Source organism: Cervus elaphus, chromosome 20 (genome assembly GCF_910594005.1).
Source record: "Cervus elaphus chromosome 20, mCerEla1.1, whole genome shotgun sequence".
Taxonomy (NCBI): Eukaryota; Metazoa; Chordata; class Mammalia; order Artiodactyla; family Cervidae; genus Cervus; species Cervus elaphus.
The window spans coordinates 127,640,889-127,662,484 of record NC_057834.1 but is presented as its reverse complement, the minus strand read 5'-3'; positions in this window follow the sequence as shown (position 1 = coordinate 127,662,484).

Below are 21,596 nucleotides of genomic sequence, written 5' to 3'. Positions count from 1 at the left end.
CAGCAAGTTGGAGAACTGGGACTTGAATTCACGTGTGTTTGAATGAATACATGAACTTATTCACTAACATAAGGGATCTTAAGGTCATCCAGACTCCAGTCTCTAGACCAGGCATATAGACTGCCCTCCAGAGAGGCAGCCAGCTATTTTCATCGTAAATACCTTCCTGTTGAACCCAGCTTTTATCACGCCAATGATTTTATCCCCTCCCCCAACAGCAGACCATTCCTCTTTGTGTCCAATCACGATATGTTTTTTGTTTGATCTGAAATCTCTTTTGTTTGTCAGGCTTCCTGAGACTTGAAACCAACCCTTGAGAGTTATCTGTTGTTTTGGCAATGACCCTATGAAGTACACATTTTAAATTTCCACTAAATAGATAAGACTCACAAGGCCCAAGAATGTAGAGCAAACCACCTACTGTTGATCACATAGCACAGACACGGCAGCTCCAGAACCTGAACCTTGATCTTGGACCCTAAACGGCTCCTCTAGCCCATCACTTTACATCTCCCACCAGGCTTAAGGCACAGTGGTCTCTGGGACCATGGAGGAAAGAGACTTGGCTGTTTCCAACATGGATAAGAAGAAAGAGGAATAATAGCAAGGTTGGGAGAGGGAAAGCGCTATGTCTTAGGTTCAGGGTGGACTGTGGGAGGATCAGAAGGACTAATCTGGACAGTCTGGCTCAAGATCCCTCATGCAGCGGCAGAAATGGTACTGCAGCTGGAATAGTGGAGGGCAAGAGCATCTGGAGGCTAGCTGGGCGTCCCTTTCTCTGTTTATGTAATCTGGGGGCCTCTTAATGTGGTCTCGAGAAAGAGGTTGATTTGGGCTTCCTTACAACATGGCGGCCTCAGGGTAGTTGGTCTGCCTTCATAATGTTCAAGGCAGCAGGGCAAATGCTTTATCACCCAAGGTAGAAGCAGGATCATCTTCTATGGCTGGCCTAGGAAGTCATCCAGCTTCCTTCTGCCATATTCTGTATGTCCCTAGTGAGTCACATATTCAAGGGGGTTGGGAGAGAATTAGACTTTAATTCTTCATGGGGGCTTGGCAAAGATCTAGAAGGAAACATGGCAAAAGAGATACTGTGGCTATCTTTGGAAAACACCACCAGCCATACTGTCATGATAACTGTGAGTTGTATAAGACCCGAAATTGCCTCAGTTGTGTATTTTTGATTTGTTTATTATCTGTCCATTTTCCTTCACTCTCACGCAACTAGCAAATAAGATCCCTGGAGAAAGGGACCTTTTCTGTCTGGTTCACCTCCATATTCCTAGCAAACATTTTGTTGAAGCGATGAATGAAATGCTCCAAGGTATAACAGAACCTGAGGTGGTCTCTCAGGGCTCCTCCAGCTCTAGATTTTGAGCGGCCACTCAGAAAGCATCACTAGAAGTTCTGAAATATATTGTCAGAATGGGTCTGTGGCCCGGGCTGTCTGGGCTTTGCTTGTCTGAGTGTTCCAGACCCCAGGCTCCAAGGCTCCTTAGCTGCCCTGGTAGACCCTGGTGCCAGGACACAGACACAGCAAGAATTCCTCCTCACTTCTGAGCCTCCCTAGAAGGACTGTCATCCCTAAGAATCTGCCTAAGCTTTGCCCTGGCTTGTAGATACCTCTGTCAGTGAAAGAAACATGTTTTCTCAGGAATTTTGATTCAGAGGAAAGCACCCATCTACTCCGGGCTCCTGGACTATCTGTGAAATAATTCTTGCTAGTCTTTTGAGTCTAAAAGAAAATTCTACTGAAGCTTTTCTACAAAGGCCATCTATAAACCCCACTCTGAACTCATCTAATAAACACCTATTAACGGGTGTACTAGGACAGAGGAGCCTAGCGGGCTACAGTCCGTGAGGTCGTAAAGAGTCAGACGTGACTTAATGACTTTATCACCACCACCATAGATATATAGATCAATATATGTAGAGATTTATATAGATTTATTTTACTGCACCTCAATTCCAGAAAAATAAATGACCCAACCAAAAAATGGGCCAAAGAACTAAACAGACATTTCTCCAAAGAAGACACACAGATGGCTAACAAACACATGAAAAGATGTTCAACATCACTCATTATTAGAGAAATGCAAATCAAAACCACAGTGAGAATGACCGGCAGTCTCACGCCAGTCAGAATGGCTGCTATCCAAAAGAATACAAACAATAAATGCTGGAGAGGGTGTGGAGAAAAGGGAACCCTCTTACACTGTTGGTGGGAATGCAAACTAGTACAGCCACTATGGAGAACAGTGTAGAGATTCCTTATAAAACTGGAAATAGAACTGCCATAGGACCTAGCAATCCCACTGCTGGGCATACACACCGAGGAAACCAGAATTGAAAGAGACACGTGTACCCCAAGGTTCATCGCAGCACTGTTTATAATAGCCAGGACATGGAAGCAACCTAGATGCCCATCAGCAGACGAATGGATAGGAAAGCCATGGTACATATACACAATGGAATATTACTCAGCTATTAAAAAGAATACCTTTGAATTAGTTCTAATGAGGTGGATGAAACTGGAGCCTATTATACAGAGTGAAGTAAGCCAGAAAGAAAAACACCAATACAGTATACTAATGCATATGTATGGAATTTAGAAAGATGGTAACAATAACCCTATATGAGAGACAGCAAAAGAGACACAGATGTATAGAACAGTCTTGTGGACTCTATGGGAGAAGGCGAGGGTGGGATGATTTGAGAGAATAGCATTGAAACATATATATTATCATATGTGAAACAGATCGCCAGTCCAGGCTGGATGCATGAGACAGGGCACTCAGGGCTGGTGCACTGGGATGACCCAGAGGGATGGGATGGGGAGGGAGGTGGGAGGGGGGTTCAGGATGGGGAACATATGTATACCCATGGCTGATTCATGTCAATGTATGGCAAAAACCACTACAATACTGTAAAGTAATTAGCCTCCAATTAAAATAAATAAAATTTTAAAAAAGATTTATTTTAATAAATTGGCTCACACCATTGTGGAGGCTTAGTAGGTCCAAAATCTGTAGAATGGACCGTTAGACAGGAGACCCAAGGGATCTGCAGTTTAAGGCCATCTGCTGGCAGAATTTCTTCTTACTCAAGGGAGGTCAGTCTTTGTTCTATTGATGCCTTCACCTGATTGGATGAGGCCCACACATTGTGAAGGGTCATCAACTTTAATCAAAGTCTACTGACTTATACATTAATCTCATCCCCAGAAAACTGTCACAGAAAAGTCCAGAATGACGTTTGACCAAAGAAACATCTGGGGACTGCCCTGGTGGTCCCATGGTTGGGAATCTGCCTGCCAATGCAAAGGACACAGGTTTGATCCCTGGTGCAGGAAGACTCCACATGTAGCTAGAAAAGGTCTGTGCAAAGCAATGTAGATCCAGCACAGCCAAAAATAAATAAATAAATAAAAATTAAAAAAAAATCTAGGCACTGTAGTCCAGCCAATTTCATATGTAAAACACAATGGACCAATGCAGAGGAAAGACCCAGACCTTGTGAAATTCATATTCTAACTGGGAGGTAAATAACTGCTGAAGTGAAGTGAAATGAAAGTCACTCAGTCGTGTCCGACTCTTTTCCACCCCATGGACTGTAGCCCACCAGACTCCTCCATCCATGGAATTCTCTAGGCAAGAATACTGGAGTGGGTTGCCATTCCCTTCTCCAAGCGATCTTCCCAACCCAGGGATCGAACCCAGGTCTCCCACATTGCAGGTGGGTCCGTTACCATCTGAGCCACCAGGGAAGCCCAAATAACCGCTAATGATTCTTAAATGTACCTTTTAGTGCATAAACATGCATATTTCAGAACCACGCCCTGGGGAATTCTGATTTATAAGCAGGTGGTTCATGGGCACCTCTTCGATCTGACAGTGATGTAGCCTGGGCTTTGATAAAATAGGGGTGAGAGAGAAGTGTGTGGTTCACTGGGAAGAAGAGAGAAGGTTCTTCTAATAGGTGGTCATAGTCTGGCCCAGAGATGTTAACAGTGTAAAGATGAGTGGGGAAGGATGTCCAGGCAGAGAGAACAGAAGGAGGAAAGATATGAACCTGGCTGGAGTACAGAGGGTGGGGGAGAAGGTGGTGGGAGATGCGGCTGACAAGGAGACCACTGAGGCAATGTATTTGGTGGTTAAGGACAGGGATTTCAGAACTAGCAGGCTTAGAATTGAATACAGACTTGGATACTCAGAAGCATGATAACTCTGGACCAAGTTATTTAACCTCACTGAGACCTGTTCTCTGCAACTTGGGGAAAAAAAACAGGAGGAGGCAGATAAGGGTTGTTATCAAACTGTATTAAGTCCCTATTACTGCTATAAAAAATGACCGCAAGCATAGTGTCTTAATACAGCATGAATTTATTATTATACAGTTCAGAAGTTCAACATGGGTCTTATGAGGCTTACATCACGGTGTGGACAGAGTTGTTCTTTCTGGAAACCCTAAAGGAGAATTCCTTCCTTACCTTGGCTACATTACTCCACCCTCTGCTTCCATCAGCCCATATCCTTCTCTGACTCTGGCCCTTCTGCCTCCCTGTTATAACAGCCATTTGGAGATGATGTTGGGTCTACCCAGACAATGAGGGCAATCTCTGCTTCTCAAAATCCTTAATGGAATCTTTTGTTACGTAAAGTAACCGGTTTACAAATTTAGCAGATAGATTGAGGGGACATCTTGGAGGGGCTATTATTCCACCTACCATACCTACTTGCTTCATGATATGAAGATTAAATGCCTGGTAAACGTACCTGCTAGCTAGGACCAGCCATATTATTCTTATAGAGCTTGGCGTCCACATCAATAAGCTTGAACCTCATCCTGGGAGGTACAGGGAGTAAATGGAGATTCATTTTCCTTAAAAACCTCTCAGGTTTTAAGCCCTGGAACAATATGTAGACAGTGGTTTGGCTGGGCTAGAAAGCAGGGAAGGGAAAGATATTAAATTTTGGACTTTTTTTTTTTTTTTTTAATTGCAATGAAGCTCAGTTCTTTGAAGAAGGACTTGCCATCTCTTCCCAAGATAACCCAGGTCTTATAGAGGATGGAGGCCTGGACCCAACAGGTGTTTTCAGAGTTAGTTCTTGAAGTTCTTTCTGTAAAAGACATAGGTACTGGCCATCCTCTTACCTACCCACCTCCTTCCTTCTCTGGTTCCCTGACACTGGTTTGATCCCCAGTTTGGCCAAATTTCCAGTCTTCCTTCTTTGATGCCTAGAATCTGGTTAGTGCTTGCCTATCTGACCAAAGTCTCTAATTACAGGGCGTGGATGTTTATAGGACTGGGCTCTCACTTCCCTCCTGCCCCACTGCCTCCCTGCTCCCCCAGGCACATGCACTCACAGGCAGCTCCCACCAAGGGCACTGGCTCCAAGACTTGGCCTCACACACACTGTACTCTGGAAGTCAACCTCCAGATCAGCATCCAGCATTAAAGAGTCATGACATTCTCTGTTTAAGATCACCAGCTACCTTCACACAGAGCAAGAGATCTAACCCTAGTCGGCCACAGGCCTGGGAGGAGGCGTGGTTTCTCATGAAACTGTAGGCAGGATTTGAGCATGAAAGGATATATGTTTTTCTAAGGACTGGGGCTACAGTTTTCATCAGAATCTAAGATGGATCTGTGAACCACAAAGTAATCACTACCACGGACAGACACATCATCACATAGATCCTTGACCCTCATTGATGCTGCCTTAGAGTTGCTTTTCCAAAGGGCTCAGACAATTCTGTGACCTGGTGGTATCAAGCTTAACTAAAGGCAGCTTCTTCGTTGGGAGAGACTCCTGCCTGCTCGGCTTTTGAGGAATCTAACTGCCCAGCAGACCCAGAGCTTTCTCCATTCTGCTGAGCTCCGGCGCTCAGACCCACACTCATTATGTGGAGGCTTACACACGGAGGCCCCGGGAGAGAGGGCTGGCCTGACTCCACTCCAGCTGCTCACGCTCCCCCTGGTCGTGCCCTCTATTAGAACACGGCTGGGCAGACCCCTCGGCCTTTCTCCAGGAATTTGAAGGGATCAGGATGAAGGCTGAAGCTTAGATTTTTGAGCAGAGGTAATTTCAGAAGGTGGAATCATAGCTTAAGGAACCCTCTGGAGAATTTTCCTGATGCAAAGCTAACAAGACATTGTGATAATTTCTCTGGAGCTGGCCTCATTCCAAGTTGGATTTTAAACGCAGATTATAAAGCAAACACCATCCCCCACAAGTATTAAAGGAGGGGAAAATAACAGAACGGGGGCTGCAAAAATGGTCTCTATTGTGGGACCAAAAGCCGTCAATCACACCGGCTGACAGGCGTCAGAGATTGACAGACAGGCCCTCGCTCCTGACTTCAGTTATCAAGGGGAATGGAAAAAGTGTCTGCGAGAACATGTTAAATTGCCAAAGTCATTACCAGTCACCAATTACCAAAGAAAAGATAACAAGGTGTATTTTAGAAAAATCGATGCAACAACATGCATTTCAATACAGCGAGTTTTTTAGAACTTTTGAAAACAAAACGAACTATTTAGGGAATACACAATGGTTTTCAGTGAATACCAAACACTGGGTTTTGTAAAGTCATCAATATTCACGTTAGATTTGGCTCTACTTAACGGGAGCAAAGATCAAGCAGTAAACTAACATACTTTGTTTTTTTCCCCCTCTAGTTCCACCCGAAGGACAAAATGATGACTGGAAGGCCAGCTGGCTCTCCTGCAAACGCCTCCAAAGAAAGGCCTGGCTGGTCGTTGATGGCACCTCCTGGGACTTGGGCCTGCCCAGGATGCAGGTCAAGGAGGCAGTGGTGGGCAGCTATCTCATGGGGTCCTTACCACAGGACAAAGCAGAAATTCCTCATCACTTGCTCTGAGCCCTGCTTTGGGCTGAACCCTGGGGATAAAGAGATGAAGGACGCAATTCCTGCCCTATTGAGACTTGCAGTCTGGGGTAGAGGTGGGAGGCACATGACCCCCATGAATTACAGGACAAAACAGATGGTTGAGAGTTCCAAACCCAACTATGACTAAAGTGCAACAAGGGAACAGGAAAGCTTGAGGCTCCTGCAGCCTGGAGCAATCAGCAAGCTGCAGAGAGAAGGGAGCCTTTGAGCTGATTCTTGGTTAGTGAGGACTTCTTTAATTGGATATGCAACACCTGAAAGGAGAAGAGAGTGCATTTTACTATATTGTAGGCAAGAGGCGCCATTGCCAAATTCTTGAGTTGGAGAGTGTCCAAAACTGTGTTTTGGGGAGATAGCTCTGGCATCAGGACAGAGAATGGAAAAGAGGATGGTACTTGGAATTGTTGAAGTATGTCCTATGAGAGAGGCTGAAGTCCTGGGCAAGGAGACGGGTAGCAGGGAAGACCCAATGGGCTGCTGCCATATGGCATTCATGAGTCAAGAGGTCTCTCCCTGGTCTTTGCTCTTCTCCCATCTCAGGCCCTGCCCAGGTACTGTGTCCTCACACTGCTCATCCATACCCACTGTTAGAACAACACCTTCCTCCTCTGAGCTCCAAGGCCCTGTGTCGAGTTACCCCTCCCCCCCATCCATGTGTGACTTACCCAGTGGCCATATAGGTCCAGGTTAGAAGCTCTGCAAGGACAAAACCTTTGTCACATAGGTCCCTGTGGCTCTTCCAGTGCAGCCTCGCTCCAGCAGAGGGAAAAAATGAACCAAGAAAACATTGAGCAGAGAAGTATTTCATGGTAATGCTCAAGAAAGATCAGGAGACTTATCACGGCAATCATTGCAAAATGAACGCAAATGTCAAATCACTGTGTAGCCCAACTGAAACTAACATAATGTTGTACATCGGCTATATTTCAATTAAAAACAAGAGATCAAGGCTTGTGAATTTGCCCAGTAGGCCGCTAATTTTCAGCTTGCATCCAATTTACCAAAGGACCTTATGCATCTGTGTGTGCTCAGACGGTTCTGACTCTTTGTGACCCGATAGACTATTGCCTGCCAGGCTCCTCTCTCCAAGGGATTCTCCAGGCAAGAATACTGGAGTGGGTTGTTATGCCCTCCTCCAGGGGATATTCCCAACACAGGGATGGAACCCGCATCTCCTGCCTTAGCAGGCAGGTTCTTTACCACCGAGCCACTTGGGAAACCCAAATGGACCTTGTGTGACTGGTTAAAGTAAGACTTACAAACCTCTCCTGACCCTGCAGTGTATGCAGGACCTGGAGGCAGTAGATTGAGTACAAAGAGAGAAGGAACTGCCGGGCCTCAAAAACAAGGCAGTAATTGATGAGAAGCAGAGGCCTTTGCTATCAGCATTGGAAGAAAGCAGACTTCTTTCCATACGATTGGTAGGCAGCATGACCATATCATTAACTGTCCAAACAGGGGCAATTTTGAGGGTGTTAAAGGGCACCATCTGCAATTATTACATGACAGCTGATTTAAACTGAGATTGTCCCTGAAAGAATAGAATGTGGTGTCACAGAAATGATGAGCACTGCTCCCTTGCACCACAACTACTTAAGTTTTATAGATGGCGGAACTTCCACTCTTAGTCTCTCCCAATTCCTCCTCATCTTTCCCAGGATTTAGCTGAATCTGGGTACTTTCTGTTGAAGACTGAGTACAGCTCAGCCCCTGCCAGATCCCCTGTTTTATGGAGCAGCTCTGCTCAGTACCCGGGATTCTTGCTTCCTCCATGGGGTTAACTTTACAGGCAGGTTTGCACTTGTGGAAAAGGCAGAGACTGTCTAGTGACTGGATGGAGGCAGAAATATTAGGAACCTCAGGGGACCACTGATCTAAACTTTTGTCAACCTTAGCAAAACTCTGTCTGTCTGATTCCAGTATCTCCTTCTCAGTTCTTTCTATATGCAGAGCAGAAAGTAAATCTTCCTCTATCAAACCCAATAGCTGTCCCAGCCTCTGCTGGGAGTTTTCAGAATTAGATAAAGGCCCTCATACAAGACCATGGGGTGCCAGTGCAGGCCAGCGAGAGATGGGGACTGGGGAGAATCTGTATTAGATGATCCTTGTATGCGAACAAGAAAAAGAAAAATCTGGGCCGAATTCGTCTTTGTGTCTAAATCTGAGTGTGAGTTTTCACCAGTCTCTTTTGCGAGGAGGATATGAAAATTAATTATTCCAACCCACACAGCACACACACACACACACACACACACACACACATTTAAATAAACTTTATTGAGAAAATTAATTACACACAGTAAATAAACCCACTTGAGTTTTGAAAAATGAATGCACTTGTATAGCCACCACATGGATCAATATATAGAATATTTCTATCTCTCCCCAAAGTGCCCTTGTCAATCCTCCAAAACTTCTCTCCCCAGATAACTGGTGACATGCTCTCGATCACTGCAGATTAATTTTGTCTGTTCTAGAACATCATATAAAAAGATTCACACAGTGTGTTTTCTCTGGCATCTGATTCATCCAAGTTGTAGAATGTATTACTAGTTCTTATCTTTCTTATTGCTGAATAGTATTCCATTGTCCAAATGTGGCACAGTTTATTCATTTACCTATTGATGGACGTTTGGATTGTTTCCAGTTTTAGGCTGGGGTATTTGTGTACAAATCTTTGTGTGACCCTGCATTTTTCTTGGGTAGGTATTGTTGGGTCATAAAGTGTGTACTTAAAATTTTAAGAAACTGCAATACTGTTTTCTAAAGGCATTCTACAATTTTTCACCCTCCATCAGAAATATATGAGGGTTCTAGTTGTCCTACATAATCACTAACACTTGGCATTGTTGCTCTTTTAGTTTTAGTCATTGTAGTGAGTCTGAAGCAGTACTTCATTGAGACTTTAATTTGCATTTCTTCGGTGATGAATAGTTGATCACCTTTTTATGTGTTACTGGCCATGTGTGTATCTTCTTTTGCAAAATGTTTAATTTTCACACTTAAAAATATTATATATATATATGGTGGTTAATTTTATTCACTAAATTGACTGGCTTAAGGGATGCCCAGATAACTGGTAAACATTATTTCTGGGTGTGTCTGTGAGGATGTTTCTGGAAGAGATTTGCATCTTAGTAGATTGAGTAAAGAGATCTACTCTCATTAAAGTGGGTGGGTATCATTCAATCCATTGGGAGAAGCAAATGGAATAAAAAGGTGAAAGAAGGGTGAATTCTTTCTCTTTCTGAGTAGAAACTCCATCTTCCCCTGCCCTCAGACCTTGGAGCTCTTGATTCTTGGGCTTTTAGACTGTGGGACTTTGTACCAGCAGCTCCCTGGTGTTCAGGCCTTTGAATTTGAACTGAATTGTATTAACTGGCTTCCCTGATTGTCTGGCTTGCAGATGGCAGACTGTGAGACTTCTTAGCCTCTGTAACTGTGTGAGCCAATTCCTATAATAAGTCTCTTACATATTTTAATATATATTATATTGGTTCTGTTTCTCTGGGGAACCCTAAGTAATACTATATATAAAGCAAAGGACAAGGTAGTTTTTATGTCCTTGTCTTTGTTGTGATCATAGGCCTAAATGTAGTTTTATGTTTATGATCCATTCAAGTTAATTTTTTGTATGGTGTGAGGTAGGGGTCAAAGTTTGTTGTTGTTGTTTTTCCCATAAGGATACCTACCTGTTTCATCACCATTTATTGAAAAACTACATATTTCCTTATTAAATCATCTTGACATTTTGGTCAAAAATCAACTGATCTGTTTCTTGATTCTATTCTGTTCCATTGACTTATCTGTATATCTTTATGCAGATAACACACTATACTGATTACTCTAGCTTTGTAATAAGTCTTGAAGTCAGGTAGTATAAGTCCTCCCACTTTAGAATGCCAGACTATGTATCATTCGTGATTGGTGGAAATAAATGTACTTGAATTAAATGTATAATAAATTGTATACATTATCCTTTCCTAGTGTGGGTTGTTCAATCATTCAGTCAATAATGTGGTCTTTGGAGAATGCGGAATTAAAGTACTCATTTGGGTTTTGCAATAAATAAAGGTCGAGACTGATGACGTCTCCTGCTATATCAGTCGTGATTCTTTTTGCAAAGTAGATAACTAGCCTTCCTTACAGATGTTGCCTTTTAGCAAGGTGGATTTCTGAGTATGTTTGCTCCGCCTCACACTAGCACATCCAAGGGCATCAGCACGTCTGTGATCTGGTTTCTTCAGCTGTGCTGTAGTGGAAAGAATGCTGGAGTAGCTGGCTGCAGAGCAACCCTCTCTGGCAGTCACCACAGTGCCGCTTGGGACTTTCACAATGGGCTTGAAAAGACCTACATCAGTGAGTTGCCTTCAGGGCACACAAAAGTCCCAGCTCCCTCAGATGGGGTCTGCCAGCTACTTGGACCATGAACACAAAATAAATCCTCATCAGAGCCTGAATCTGAGTCAGGCATGACCTGGGGACACACTCAGTATCATTCCATTCCAAGGCATTACTTCCTAAACTACAATTTGGTTCCAGTCCTCCCATTCTGCTTGTTTCCCTGCAGCTGGTGTGTTTAGCCCAGCCCTCAGCTTGGACTACAGTACAGACTTGAAATCAGACCATCTGGATTCAAATTCTGGCTCGGATACCTACTAATAGAATGACGTTGGGCAAAGCCCTTCTCATTTTGGAGTCTATTTCGTCCCGTATGTAATAGACTCTAACATCTTCCTCATAAGGCTACTGTGTGCATATAAAAGTGTTTTATCAATAGAAACCACAGGGTGTACTTGGTAAGAGGGAAGAATCCATGGAAAGGATCATCATGACTATTATTTCTTCTTTTAGCCAAAATGTAGCTACAGAGACATGAAGAATACCAGTACTTCCTATGGAAGAAAGGATGGCTGCTCTAACAAATGACTTCAACTTGGTGAAGAACAAAATTTATTCTCTCACAGCTCTGGATGCTAGAAGTCTGAAATCAGTTTTCCTGGACTGAAATCAAGGTGTTGGCAGGGCTATAGTTTCTCTGGAGGTTCTAGAGGAGAGTCTGTGCCTTGCTTCTTCTGGTTTCTGGTGATCGCTGGCAATCCTTATGCTGTTGTTGCATTGCTCCAATCTCTGCCTCCATCTTCACATTGCCTTCTTCTCTTCTTCCTCTTCCTTTCTCTTATAAGGATATCTGTGATGGCATTTAGGATACATCTGGTTCAGTTCAATTCAGTTCAGTTGAGTCGCTCAGTCATGTTTGACTCTTTGCAGTCCCATGGACTGCAGCACGCTAGGCCTCCTTGTCCATCACCAACTCCTAGAGTTTACTCAGACTCATGTCCATTGAGTCGGTGATGCCATCCAACCATCTCATGCTCTGTCGTCCCGTTCTCCTCCCGCCTTCAATCTGTCCCAACATCAGGGTCTTTTCCAATGAGTCAGTTCTTTGCATCCTGGTCAAAGTATTGGGGTTTCAGCTTCAACATCAGTCCTTCCAATGAATATTCAGGACTGATTTCCTTTAGGATGGACTGGTTTGATCTCCTTGAAGTCCAAGGGACTCTCAAGAATCTTCTCCAACACCACAGTTCAAAAGCATCAGTTCTTTGGCATTCAGCTTTCTTTATAGTCCAACTCTCACATCCACACATGACTACTGCGGAAGCCATAGTTTTGACTAGATGGACCTTTGTTGGCAAAGTAATGTCTCTGCTTTTTAATATGCTGTCTAGGTTGGTCATAGCTTTTCTTCCAAGGAACAAGCTTCTTTTTATTTCATGGCTGCAGTCACCATCTGCAGTGCTTTGGGAGCCCAAGAAAATAAAGTCTGTCACTGTTTCCATTGTTTCCCCATCTATTTGCCATGAAGTGATGGGACCAGATGCCATGATTTTAGTTTCCTGAATGTTGGGTTTTAAGCCAACTTTCAGTGTCCTCTTTCACTTTCATCAAGAGGCTTTTTAGTTATTCTTCGCTTTCTGCCATAAGGGTGGTATCATTGGCATATCTGAAGTTGTTGATATTTCTCCTGGCAATCTTGATTCCAGTCTGTGCTTCAACCAGCCTGGCATTTTGCATGATGTACTCTGCATATACATTAAATAAGCAGGATGACTAAAGATGACAGAGACACTTGGAGGGCTCAAACAAAATCTTGTGAGCACCAGGAGACCTCACAGAGACTGAGCCAGACCTGCCTTTGAGTGTTTGAGTGTCTCCTGCAGAGGTACGGGTCAGCAGTGGCCTGCCACAGGGGCAGGGGCTCTGGGTGCAGCAGACCTGGGTATGGCATAAGTCCTCTTGGAGGAGGCCACAATTAACCCCGTCATAGAACCACCAGAACTTACATAGGACTGGAGAAACAGACTCTTGGAGGGAACAAACAAAACCTTGTGTGTACCAGGACCCAGGAGAAAGGAGCAGTGACCCCAGAAGAGACTGACCCAGACTTGCCCGTGAGTGCCCAGGAGTCTCTGGCAGAGGCGTGGGTCGGCAGTGGCCTGATGCAGGGTTGGGGGCACTGAGTGTGATGGTGCATACATGGGACCTTTTTTTTTTTTATTTTTTTTTTATTTATTTATTGTTTTTTGTCATACATTGATATGAATCATACGTGTAAATACATGGGACCTTTTGAAGGAGGTCGCCATTATCTTCCTTACCTCCACCAGAGTTTGGCCTCAGGTGAAACAGCATGGAGGGAACATAGCCCCGCCCATCAACAGCAAATTGGATTCAAGATTTACTGAGCATGGCCCCGCCTATCAGAATAAGACCTAGTTTCCCCCTCAGTCAGTCTCTCCCATCAGGAAGCTTCCATAAACTTCTTTTCCTTCTCCATCAGAGGGCAGACAGAATGAAAACCACAATCACAGAAAACTAATCATACTGATCACATGGACCACAGCCTTGTCCAACTGAATGAAACTATGAGCCATGCCGTGTGTTTCTCAGTTTATGACAAAGACTACAATGGCCCACAAAACCTAAAAAACTTACTATCTTGTCCTTTACAGAGGAAAAAAAGTGCCGACTCTTGGCCTAGACCAATGTCTTCACCATGTAGGTGGGGGAAGAGAAGTCCAGGAGGGCACGTGACTTGCCCAAGCTCCCCCGGAGACTTGCACACAGACAAAAAGAGAACTTACTCAGGCATGTGGGTGGGTAGAACCCAATGCCCCAGAAATGAAGCTCAGGCAGGTCTCAGCTCCCTTTTAGCAGGGCTGCCCCCAGCTCCTGGGGAGATTCAAGCAGATACTGGATACCTTCTCAGTGAGTATCCCTCACATGGCAAATGAATGAATGGATAATACAGTGAATAAATGATGTGGTCAAAGTGTTTGAGAATCCTAAGCCTATGTTAACACTGGAAGCCTCAAGCCAGGCAGCAAGAAGGATCCCAGAGACCCAACTCAGCATTCAAACCTCTGTCCTGAGGCCAATCTGTTTTTTTTTTTTTTTTTTTTTTAGGGGTTCCTCCTAAAAGGCCACAGGAAAACTGGAGAGTTTGCAGAAGCAGTTGAGCTGGTGAAGCCAACAAGTGACTCTCAGAGAGGTGGAGAGGGACCGTGGGGCCTTTAATGATGACTAATTTGCAGCTTATTAATGCAGCGGTAATTAAGAATATTCATTTTATTAAAAGCCGTTTATTGTAATAGTGCATGCAAATCTGGAGACTGGCATTGTGCTCGTGTACCAATCGACACAGGTCTATTGTGGCTCTGTGGATGGCAGGTCGCTGCGTCACTAATTGTTAAGAGTTTAGGGTCTAATTTTAAACCCTTTTAATTCCATTTGAAATAATTGCCCTAATGAAATTCAAAGTACTCAGAGGCAGCCCCAGAAAAGGTGGATGGTGCCCCGCCTCCTGGCCCCAGGGAACTGGGCTTTGAGAGCCATGGCAGGCACTGTACTTGTTTTGGGGCTACTCCGACTGCTGTCTCTTCCCCTGAGGAGCAGCCGCCCTGGTTCCCTGAGAACCTGGCCCCTGTCGGCAGCAGTGACTACTGCTGGGGAGTGGGAGGGGCAGGCCTGGATGGAGAGGCATTACACGGGGAGGATCCTGTCCAGAACAAGTCATTTCTGTAAGCCACACAAGGATAGAGAGGAAGCAGTGCCCCCACCCACAGACAGTATCCCCAGCCAAGCTCCCATGGCATCATTTATGCACTAGGACATGCCTCAGAGCAGCTGAACCCAGGAATCATCTTCGATAGGACAAAACTCTTACTGAGAGCTTCCTGTGTGCCAGGCACCCCATAGGCAATTTACATGTCTGAACTTATCTAATCTTCACAAACACTCTAGAGAGTGGGTTGCATCTTATTGCTTTTTTTTCCCCCCACATTTTACCAGTGAGGCAATCGATGCTGGGAGAGGACCAGTATTGCTTCAAAAGTCAAACAGGCTCAGTGACAGAGGCAGACAGAAGCTTTTCCATCTGTCTTCTCAGAGGCTGTTTGTCCAGTTTACATCATGCTGAGGTGAGTCTGGAACCAGCTTGGGGTAACTCAAGAGAGATGTCACCCTCATGATTATATTTATAAGACTCCATCTGGCTAGCTGTCTTGCTCTCTATCTTCTGCTGGCTTTGAAGAAGCAAGTATCCATATTATGAACTGTCTGTGGGGGTACCCATGTGGCAAAAAAAGCTGCAGGAGGCTTGTTTGGAGCTGAGGGCTCTAGTCCTTCAGCTTCAAGGAACTGAAGTCTGCCAACAACCGTAGTGAGCTTCCGAGTGGACCCTTCCCAAGCCAAACTTCAAGATGAGAACGCAGCCCAGCCACACCTTGGTTGCAACCTGGTCATATTCTGAAGCAAGGAACCTGGCCAAACCATGTATGGACCCATAGAAACTGTGAGATAATAAGTATAGGTTATTTTAAGCTGCTAACTTTGTGGTAATTTGTTACTGACCAATATAAGTGAATGCATCATGTCAAAAGAATGGCAGGAAAAGCAGGGTGGCTGGGATACTTTTCAATCTTTTTGTTCATATGGGACATCTTCCATCAGGAACAGTGACCACCAATAGCAATGCAGAAAATTAACTGCAAAAAGGAGACAAGGCCATTGACGTGAAGGGCTTTGTGGATCATGTTGAGAAGGTTGGAGTTTCTCCTATAGGATACAGGTGGAGTTTTAAGAGGGGGTGATACAGTCAGATCTGTATTAGAAAAAGATGGCTTCGGTGGCCAGAACCTAAGATGGGTTAGGGACACTGGAGCCTAAGAAGCAGGGAAACCTCAAAGGCTATTGCTGTAGTTCAGGCAAGAGATGTTAAGAGCTGGAACCAAGGGAGAAACAGGGAAGATACAGAGGAAGGTACTCTGAGATTTGGAGACAGAAAATAGAACATCCAGTAATGTCACATTTCTTCTGCTCTTAAAGATCTTTAAGAAAGAAAATATTCTAGCTGACACTTCCCTTGTGTCCAAAACTCTAACAAAGCTGACTCACTAAGGGTATCGCCTTATTGATAATATTGCTATAAACAGATTCTGTATTTTGGGGTGCCCTTCCTTACCTGACACATGGCACGGTAGTCTTGCTTTCTCGGGAACAGCTATGATTCTTTTTATTTTGCAGAGCCTCAGAGAATGGCTGCAGTGACATCACTTCCATAGGGTCTTTCTGGTTAAGTGCCACTTACCAGATCATCTGTCACCACCTAAAGGATCTAGTTTTTCCTCCTCTTTTGTAGAGAACTCACTTGGACCTTAATAAGATCTTACAGAATGAAAGGTAAGTACAACAACAGACATCTCGACCCTTTTCCATCTACTCATCCTTTCAGTATTATTGACACTAGGCATAGGAAGTACCAGAGTTAAATGAGAAATAGCTTTACCCTCAAGGCGTTCACAATCTACTGAGAAAGACAGATGTGCAAAGCAAAAAAATTAGAGCAAATGATTCCTGCACCAGAGGCAAGCACTGAAGAATCTGGGATTCAAAAAGAAAGGACTGATGCATCACTTGAGTTGAGGAATTTTCCAAGCAGAAAGTTCAACTAATGTAAATGTGTAAGGGCATGAAGGATACGACATCCCCAGAAATGAATGCAGCACAGGATTGAAGGGAAGGAGGGAAGGAGAGTTAGGGAACCTGAGGTTGGAGAAGTCGCAGAGTCCAGATCATATGCGGCCTCATGTGTCTAAGAGGCTTGGACTGTTGTTGTTTGGTTTTTTTTTAACTCTTTATTTTGCATTGAGGGATAGCTGGGAAAGATTGAGGGTGGGAGGAGAAGGAGATGATAGAGGATGAGATGATGGTAGATGGTAGATGAGAGGATGAGAGTAGATGAAATGATAGAGGATGAGAGTTGATGGTTGGCATCATCAACTCAGTGGACAGGAGTTTGAGCAAACTCCAGGAGATAGTGAAAGACAGGGAAGCCTGGCTTGCTGCAGTCCATGGGGTCACAAAGAGTCAGACATGACTTAACCACTGAATAACAACAATAGCAGATTAACAATGTTGTGACAGTTTCAGGTGGACAGCAAGGGAACTCAGTCATACCCATACATGTATGCATGCAGGTCAAGAAGTGACAGAACTGGGCATGGAACAATAGACTGGCTCAAAACTAGGAAAAAAGTATATCAAGACTGTATATAGTCACCCTGCTTATTTAACTTATATCCAGAGTACATCATACAAAGTGCTGGGCTGAATGAAGCACAAGATGGAATCAAGACTGTCGGGAGAAATATCAATAATCTTGAATATGCAGATGACACCTTCCTTATGGAAGAAAGTGAAGGGGAACTAAAGAGCCTCTTGATGAAGGTGAAAGAGGAGAGTAGAAAAGCTGGCTTAAAACTCAGCATTCAAAAAAATGAAGATTAGGGTATCTGGTCCCATCACGTCATAGCAAATAGATGGGGAAACAATGGAAAGAGTGGCAGACTTTGTTTTCTTGGTCTCCAAAATCATTGCAGATGGTGACTACAGCCTTGAAATTAAAAGACACTTGCTCCTTGGAAGAAAAGCTGTGACCAACCTAAACAGCATATTCAAAAGCAGAGAGACATTACTTTGCTGACCAAGGTCTGTCTAGTCAAAGCTGATTTTTTCAGTAGTCATGTATGGATGTGAGAGTTGGACCATAAAGAAGGCTGAGCATCAAATAATTGATGCTTTTGAACTGTGGTGTTGGAGAAGACTTGAGAGTCCCTTGGACTGCAAGGAGATCCAACCAGTCAATCCTAAAGGAAATCAGTCCTGAATATTCTTTGGAAGGACTGATGCTGAAGCAGAAGCTCCAATACTTTGGCCACCTGATGTGAAGAGCCAATTCATCAGAAAAGACCCTGATGCTGGGAAAGATTGAAGGCAGGAGGAGAAGGGGATGACAGAGGATGAGATGGTTGGATGGCATCACTGACTCAATGGACATGAGTTTGAGCAAGCTCCGGGAGATAGTGAAGAATGGGGAAGCCTGGTGTGCTGCAGTCCATGGAGTCACAAAGGGTTAGATATAACTGAGCAGCTGAATAGCAACAACATTCTCCCCCAACTCCCCTCCCATCCAGATTGCCACATAACATTGAGCAGAGTTCCCTGTGCTATACAGAAGGTCCTTGTTGGCTATCCATTTAAAGTATAGCAGTGTGTACATTCCATCCCAACCACCCTGACTATCCTGTCCCCCCAGCAACCATAAGTTCATTCTCTAAGTCTGTGAGAGCTTGGACTATATTTTGTAAGCAGAAGTGGCCTGCAGATGAGAGTGAGCAGGGAAGGGACGTGGTTAGAACTTCGTCCTGGAAAGCCGACTTGCGCATCATCATCTCCTCTTACAAACCAGAAACTCCTTTGGGTTCTTCATTTCAGTGCATGAAACCAAAATTCTGAGAGTAATTCAAGACATACCTTCTTCCTCTAATCACCAAGGCCCATCTATATTACCTCCTCAACATCTCATAACATTGCTCACTTTTCCTCAACTCCTCTGCCACTGTTGTATTCCAAGTGCCACCATTTCCCACCTGGTTTACAGAATAGCCTCCTGTTTCCCCAGAGTTCACTCTATACTTCCTAAAACCCAGTCTCCATAACAGATCATCTTTTTTTTTTTTTAGCTCGAATTTATCTGCAGTGAACTGCACAGATTCTAAATGTATAATTTGATGAGTTTTGACAAATATATATACCCATATAACCACCCCTGCAATCAAGATATAGGACATACCCATTACCAAAGAGTTCCCATATTTTCCCCATCTGGTCAATCTCTCTCCACCATAGGCAACTACTATTCTGATTTCTATTTTCAAAGATTAATTTTATATCAAGATTCTTTTACTCAATGTACATCCATGCTGTGATATGTATCAGTAGTTCAATCTTGCTTATTCTGGGTAGTATTAAACTGTGTGAATATACCATAATTGATCAATTTACATGTTAATGGATATCTGGACTGTTTCTAGTCTGGGGACTATTGTCTCTAATGCTGCAAAGAATATTAACCTATGGGTCTTTTAGAAGATATATATCTTCATTTCTTTAGGGTAACTACCTATGAGTGTAATATCTGGATCATATGATAAGTGTACACTTAACTCCTACCAAACAGTTTTCCATTTCATACTCTGACTAGTAAGTCCAGTCTATCCATACCTTGTCAACAGTTAATATTTTCTATCTTTTTAATTCTAGCCATTTAGTGTGTGTAAAGTGGCATCACATTGCAATTTTAGAACATTTTCCTAGTGACTAAGATATGGAGCAAATTTTCATGTGCTTTTCAGTTCAGTTCAGTTCAGTTGCTCAGTCATGTCTGACTCTTTGCGATCCCATGAATTGCAGCATGCCAGGCCTCCCTGTCCATCACCAACTCCCGGAGTTTACCCAAACTCATGTCCATCGAGTCAGTGATGCCATACAGCCATCTCATCCTCTGCTGTCCCCTTCTCTTCTTGCTCCCAATCCCTCCCAGCATCAGGGTCTTTTCCAATGAGTCAACTCTTCACATGAGATGGCCAAAGTATTGGAGTTTCAGTTTCAGCATCAGTCCTTCCAATGAACACCCAGGACTGATCTCCTTTAGGATGGACTGGTTGGATCTCCTTGCAGTCCAAGGGACTCTCAAGAGTCTTCTCCAACACCACAGTTCAAAAGCATCAATTCTTTGGCGCTCAACTTTCTTCACCGTCCAACTCTCACATGACCACTGGAAAAACTATAGCCTTGACTAGAGGACCTTTGTTGGCAAAGTAATGTCTCTGCTTTTTAATATGCTATCTAGGTTGGTCATAACTTTCCTTCCAAGGAGTAAGCAAGTAAGGAGTAAGCCTTTTAATTTCATGGCTGCAATCACCATCTGCAGTGATGGGTCAGGAGTGGCGGCAGAGAGGAGCTACCCCACCTCCAAGGAGCAGCTGCTGCACGGGCGCAGGAGGGCCGAGAGGAGCTACTCCACGTTCAAGGTCAGGAGGGGCGGCTGTGAGGAGATGCCCCTTGTCCACGGTAAGGAGCAGCGGCTGCGCTTTGCTGGGGCAGCCGTGAAGAGATACCCCACGTCCAAGATAAGAGAAACCCAAGTAAGACGGTGGTGTTGCGAGAGGGCATCAGAGGGCAGACACCCTGAAACCACAATCACAGGAAACTAGCCAATCTGATCACAGGACCACAGTCGTGTCTAACTCAGTGAAACTAAGCCATGCCGTGTGGGGCCACCCAAGACGGCCGGGTCATGATGGAGAGGTCTGACAGAATGTGGTCCACCGGAGAAGGAAATGGCAAGCCACTTCAGTATTCTTGCCTTGAGAACCCCATGAATAGTATGAAAAGGCAAAATGATAGGACACTGAAAGAGGAATTCCCCAGGTCAGTGGGTGCCCAATATGCTACTGGAGATCAGTGGAGAAATAACTCCAGAAAGAATGAAGGGATGGAGCCAAAACAAAAACAATACCCAATTGTGGATGTGACTGGTGATAGAAGCAAGGTCCGATGCTGTAAAGAGCAGTATTGCATAGGAACCGGGAATGTTAGGTCCATGAATCAAGGCAAATTGGAAGTGGTCAAACAGGAGATGGCAAGAGTGAACGTCGATATTCTAGGAATCAGCGAACTAAAATGGACTGGCGTGAGTGAATTTAACTCATGTGCTTATACTCATTCATAAATATTGTTTTGTGAGATATATTCAAATATTTTGCTCATTTTTAGTAGATGACTTCTCTTTTAATTATAACTTCTAGGACATCTTTACATACTAGAGACATATATATTGAGAATATTTTCTCCTAGTCTGTGTCTTATTTTTTATTTCAATAATTGCAGAGCATTTCTGAAATTTTGATGAAGTCTCATTTATCAATTATTTTATGGTTAGTATTTTCTTTTTAATATATATGCTATACGTGACAAAGACTGTCTTCTAGGTACTGTAGTGTTTTAGTGATTACATTTAGGTATGTTATCCATTCTGGGCTTCCCAGATGGCTCAGTGGTAAAGAATTTGCCTGCCAATGCAGGAGAAGCAAGGGACTCAGTTTCAATCCCCAGGTCAGGAAGTTCCCCTGAAATAGGAAATGGAAACCCACTCCAATATTCTTGCCTGGAAAATACCATGGGCAGATAAGCCTGGCAGGCTACAGTCCATGGGGTCACAAAGAGTTGGACACAACTGAGCATGCATCCATACACACATCCATTCTAGTCAATTT